This window comes from Medicago sativa, chromosome 5 (genome assembly GCF_051527215.1).
Source record: "Medicago sativa cultivar Bolivia chromosome 5, Bolivia_mono, whole genome shotgun sequence".
NCBI classification, from domain to species: Eukaryota; Viridiplantae; Streptophyta; class Magnoliopsida; order Fabales; family Fabaceae; genus Medicago; species Medicago sativa.
In genome coordinates this window covers 23,875,351-23,882,028 of record NC_140753.1, presented here as the reverse complement: position 1 = coordinate 23,882,028, position 6,678 = coordinate 23,875,351, and positions in this window count along the sequence as shown.

The window sequence follows — 6,678 nt, the reverse complement described above, 5'->3', positions numbered from 1 at the left end:
TTTGGATTATGCGATCAATCCCACATAGCTGAGGCATTTTAGGAGTGATGTTGCCGGCGCGTGTTGTCGCGTTTAGGCACTTTACTTCTAATTGTTCTATGATGCTATGAACCATAGATAACCAAACCCATCCATGGCCATTTTCTAGGATGTAGTGCGGAGGCTAAACCGAGTGTTGTCTCGAATTTTAGTCGTCACACGATACTACACTCAAGTTAGACCTTCTTACGGATAATCATGGAGCGAGTGCATGTCTCGTGGCTCCATGATATACGTCGGAGAGGTTGCAACTTGGGAACCTTTTAGAACCCGGTTACTATTATCCAAAGCCCTAGTTTCACCGGACACCGTGTCCACCCATGACTCCTTGACTTTGAACTTCAACCCACCATGTTTTCTCCGAACTTGAACACAATCATGCATACATGCATACATGCATAAACTTTTTCCATGCATTTTATCGAAGGGCTTAGACAAACTTGAATTTGTAAACATTGTAGGAATGGGGAAGACTAAGTCCTACAAGTTCAAGGAAGTGGATTTGGCTAGTTTGAGAGATTTGGCACTCAAGATCGAGGATCCGACCGGTTTCCGACATTGTTACGGGGCTTTACTTACTATTCTCCAAACTAATGTGGATGAGAAGCTTGTGCACACTCTAGTGCAATTCTATGATCAGGAGTATCGGTGCTTCACTTTTCCCGACTTTCAGTTGGTGCCTACTTTAGAGGCTTATTCTTGCTTGATGGGTCTATCTATTGCTAAGGAGGTACCCTTCGCGGGACTTGAGAATCCTCCTACTTCACTGGTTATTGCTAAAGATCTCTATCTCAAGACCACCGATGTCTCCAAGAATCTTGTCACTAAGGCTCACATCCGAGGGTTCACTTCAAAGTATCTACTTGAGAAAGCCAACCTCAAGACCACTTGTCAGGACACTCTTGAGGCTATTCTTGCACTCCTCATCTATGAGCTTATTCTCTTTCCAAATTTTGATGACTTCGTGGACATGAATGCTATTATGATTTTCCACTCCAAGAATTCGGTTCCTACTTTGCTAGCTGACACATACCATGCTATTCACAATCGATCCGGCAAGGGTCGTGGATACATTCTTTGTTATGTGCCTCTCCTCTATAGGTGGTTTATTTCGCACCTTCCGAAGTCCTTCCATGATAATCCAGAGAATTGGTCTATTTCACAGAGGATCATCGCTCTCACTCCTAATGAAGTGGTTTGGCTCACTCCAGCTTCTAGAGTCAAGGAAATCATCTTCGGTGGTGGGAAGTTTCTTAATGTACCTCTTCTTGGTACCCGAGGTGGAATCAACTATAACTCGGAGCTCACCTTGCGACAATTTGGTTTCCCGATGAAAGATAAGCCCATCAATCTTGCTACATCTCCTTACTTCTTCCATTACTCCAATCTTGCATTCATTGGTCACAAAAGACTTCTCTCGTGCTCATTGCCTCCTGGTTTTTTCCGCCGCAGTCTGAAAAGTGGCTCGTGCTCGCAAGGTTTACCAACCAGATAGAGTTCATCAAAAAAGATTTTACAGGAGAAGAAACATGGCTAACTTTGAAGAAGAAAATGCTCAGCTCTGTGCCGAATTGGCTGCTATGAAAGAAGACTTGGCTAAGGCTCATGACGCTATGTCTACTATGATGGCTGCACAAGAACAACCAGCCACATCTGTTCCAGCTTCTACTGAGGTGATTCCGTATATCCCACTATCTACTGTGATGTCTGATGCTCGGTTTGTTATGCCCAATGGACACCCTTATGGACTCCCAGCTTTCTATGCTCCTAATACTGCGGCCGGTATTTCTGGTACACACTGTTGTTACCGACCCTGTTGTACACACTGTGCAACAGGTAATTGATGTTGATACTCCGCGTGGACAAGATCTTATAATGGAAGCTATGAGGAGACAATTAAGAGAATTAGCTGGAGAACTTCGTGAGGTCAAAGCTAGCCGTGGGAACGGTGTTTCTGCTAAGGCTCGTGATCTATGATTGGTATCCCGATTTGAGGTTCCTAAGAAATTCAAAGTGCCAGATTTTGACAAATACAATGGATCTTCTTGTCCACATAGCCATGTCATTCGGTACGTCCGAAAGATGGCCAACTACGCAGATAATGATGCGTTGATGATCCACTGCTTCCAGGATAACTTGATGGAAGACGCGGCAGACTGGTACACTGGTTTGACCAAAGACAATATCCATACTTTTGAGGAACTCGCTGCTGCTTTTGAAAATCACTATGAGTTTAACACCCTCTTGAAGCCGAATAGGGATTCTCTTAAGTCTTTGTCTCAGAAGTCAGATGAAACATTCTGTGAATTTGCTTAGAGGTGGAGAGGGGCAGCTGCCCGTGTTTCTCCTCGGCTTGATGAGGAAGAACTAACACAGACATTCCTGAAAACTCTGAAGAAGGAATATGTTGAAAGAATGATAGTTTCTGCTCCAAATAATTTCTCCGACATGGTTACTATGGGAACTCATCTAGAGGAGGCTGTCAGAGAAGGTATCATTGTTCTTGAAAAGGGTGAATCTTCAGCTAGCGCACCTAAGAAGTACGGTAATGGCCACCATAAGAAGAAAGAATCCGAAGTAGGGATGGTATCTGGTAACCAGTCTACAGCTGCTGCTCAGTCACCCCTGCCCTACCAATACATGCAGTACTCTCAACATCCTTTCTTCCCGCCATTCTACCAGCAATATCCTATGCCACCGGGCCAACCACCAGTGCCCGTTAATGCCATTGCTCAACAAATACAACAACAGCCTCCTGTCCAACAACAACAGCATCAACAACAGGGTCCTTGGCCCAAGACTTATTTTCCACCAATACCAATGCGGTATGCCGATCTGCTCCCAACTCTACTTGCTAAGGGCCACTGCGTCACCAGACCAGGCAAGCCTCCGCCTACACCATTGCCTCCCAGGTTCCGACAGGATCTCACATGTGAATTCCATCAGGGTGCTCAAGGCCACGATGTTGAAGGTTGCCATGCTCTAAAATATGTTGTGAAGGATTTGATAGACAAAGGACGATTAACTTTTGAAAATAGCGTTCCTCATGTTCTTGACAACCCACTTCCAAATCATGCTGCTGTTAACATGATCGAGGCTTTCGAAAGAGTTCCTTTTCCTAGAGAGACTCCCATGTTGGATGTCCGTAATGTTGCTACTCCCTTGGTGCCACTACATGTCAAACTTTGTCAGGCTTCTTTGTTCAATCATGATCATGCTTCTTGTTCAGAATGTCTTCAAAATCCCATGGGTTGTTGTGTGGTGCAAGGTGATATACAAAGCCTAATGGATGACAAACACTTGATTGCCAGTGATGTTTGTGTAATTGTGCCAGTGTTTCATGATTCTCCCACTGGAAGTATATCCTAGCCAAGGAATGTTGAACCTTTGGTGATCAAACTACTAGGCCCAGTGTCTTATGCTTCTACTAAGGCAATCCCTTACAAGTATGATGCAACCATGATTGAGAATGGAGTGGAAGTGCCTTTAGTATCCCCAGCTATGGTTGATAATGTTGCCGGTGAAATTACAGCTCTAAGAAGCGGAAAAGTCCGCCCACCCTTGTTCCAAAAGAAGATGGTTACACCTGTTGCCACAATAACCCCACCAGTTGCTCCTCCTATTGACAAGAACACCAGCCCATCAGGCCAGTCTATTGAAGAGTCTAATTTGGACGAAATTCTGAGGCTTATTAAAAAGAGCGATTATAAGATTGTTGACCAGCTGTTGCAAACTCCATCAAAAATATCCATCTTGTCTCTGCTCTTGAGCTCAGAAGCTCACAGGAAAGTGTTGATGAAAGTACTGGAACAGGCTTATGTTGATCACGAAGTCTCTGTGGATCAGTTCGATGGAATAGTGGGTAACATTACTGCTTGCAATAACTTGGGGTTTGGTGATGATGAGCTCCCCGAAGCAGGGAAACACCACAACTTGGCTCTGCATATCTCAGTGCACTGTAAGTCTGACATGATATCCAATGTGCTGGTGGACACTGGATCATCCTTAAATGTAATGCCCGAGTCTACACTAAGACAGTTGAATCATCATGGAATTTCTCTGAGGGGAAGTAGCTACCTGGTTAAAGCTTTTGACGGATCTCGTAAAGATGTTCTTTGGGAGGTATATCTACCGATTACCATTGGTCCCGAGACATTTCAGATTACTTTCCAGGTCATGGACATCAATGCCTCTTACAGTTGTCTCCTCGGAAGACCATGGATTCATGACACTGGGGCAGTAACTTCTACTCTGCATCAGAAACTCAAGTTTGTGAAGAATGGTAAGCTTGTCAGTGTACATGGGGAAGAAGCGTATCTGGTTAGCCAAGTGTCATCTTTCTCTTGTGTTAAAGCAGGGTCCGCTGAAGGGACGTCATTTCAAGGCTTGACTGTTGAAGGTGCAGAACCCCGGAGAGCTAGTGCTAGCATGGCTTCATTGAAAGACGCCCAGAAGGCTGTTCAAGAGGGGCAAGCTGCTGGCTGGGGCAAAGTGATACAGATTTTGGAAAATAAGCGTAAAGAGGGCCTTGGATTCTCCCCGACCTCAGGCATTTCAACTGGAACTTTCCACAGTGCTGGGTTTATCAATGCTATTGCTGAAGATGCTGCTGAAAGTAGTTACGTGCCTACATTTGCTGTACCAGGAGGCACTGTGAGAAATTAGGAGGCCATTGATGTTCCTTAAGTCATGCATGCTTCCATGTAATGTGTCTTGTTGCTCATGCTTTTTTTTGTTTTCAAAATAACAATCCTTTCGCTCTGCCCAAGGCGAAAGTGATATCATTGTAAGGGCATGTTTGTTTCGGCATTGCCGTTATCAATAAAAGTTGTCGTCTTTTCCGCGACTCTTTGTTTTTTTTTTTACTTTTTAGTGCCTTTTTCTTGGAAATAATGGTAATGCCAGAAAAAACCAAAACATCTGTATTTTCTTATTAATTTCAAAAATCTGCATGAAAAACATTTTTTCTAAAATCATTCCAATCATATTATGCAGATTGAATCATAATAAACCCGTTGAACACAGTGACCCTATGGTTCCTCTAAATTTTGGATTCCCTGTATATGAAGCTGAAGATGAGGAGGATGATGAAGAGATACCGTATGAGATCACTCGACTGCTTGAGCAAGAAAGAAGAGCCATTCGGCCTCACCAGGAAGAGATTGAGCTTATCAACCTGGGTACTGAAGAGAACAAGCGAGAGATCAAGATTGGTGCTGCACTTAAGCCAGAAGTGAAAAAGAAGATTACTCAGCTTCTCCGTGATTATCCAGATGTCTTTGCATGGTCCTATGAAGATATGCCGGGTCTAGATCCCAAGATTGTGGAACATCGGATACCGACAAGACCTGAATGTCCTCCTATCAAACAGAAATTGAGATGGTCTCGTCCAGACATGGCCCTTAAGATCAAGGCTGAAGTGCAGAAGCAAATTGATGCGGGTTTCCTCATGACAGCTGAATATCCTGTGTGGATTGCCAACATCGTGCCAGTACCAAAGAAAGATGGGAAAGTTCGAATGTGTGTTGATTACAGAGATCTGAATAAAGCCAGTCCGAAAGATAACTTCCCATTACCTCACATTGATGTTCTTGTTGACAGTACTGCTCAGTCTAAAGTGTTCTCTTTTATGGATGGTTTCTCTGGCTATAACCAGATACGGATGTCTACTGAAGATAGAGAAAAGACGTCCTTCATTACTCCATGGGCAACATTCTGTTATAAAGTGATGCCGTTTGGCTTGATAAATGCCGGTGCTACCTATCAGAGGGGCATGACAACTCTGTTTCACGATATGATTCACAAAGAGATCGAAGTATATGTTGATGACATGATTGTGAAATCAAGTGATGAAGAGCAGCATATTGTGTATTTGAAAAAGATGTTTGAAAGACTAAGAAAGTACAAGCTGTGGTTGAATCCTAACAAGTGCACATTTGGCGTAAGATCTGGAAAGTTGTTAGGCTTCATTGTCAGTCAAAGAGGCATTGAAGTTGATCCTGACAAAGTCCGAGCCATTAGAGAGATGTCGGCCCCTCAAACTGAAAAACAAGTCAGAGGTTTCCTCGGACGTCTGAATTACATTTCAAGATTCATATCTCACATGACTACTACCTGCGGACCAATTTTCAAATTGCTCAGAAAGAATCAGCCTGTTGTATGGAATGATGAATGTCAGGAAGCTTTTGATAGAAGCTTTTGATAGCATTAAAGAATACTTGTTGGATTCACCTATCCTTGTCCCGCCAGTGGAAGGAAGACCTTTGATTATGTATCTGTCAGTGTTAGATGATTCCGTGGGTTGTGTTCTCGGTCAACAAGACGAGACTGGAAAGAAAGAACATGTTATCTACTATCTGAGCAAGAAATTCACTGACTGTGAGACTCGGTATACAATGCTTGAAAAGACTTGTTGTGCTTTAGCTTGGGCTGCCAAACGCCTGCGTCATTATATGGTGAATCATACAACTTGGTTGATATCCCGAATGGATCCAATCAAGTACATCTTTGAGAAGCCTGCTGTTACTGGAAAGATCATGCGTTGGCAAATGTTGTTGTCTGAATATGATATTGTGTACAAAGCTCAGAAAGCAATCAAAGGAAGCATCCTTGCTGAGCATCTTGCTTGTCAACCTCTCG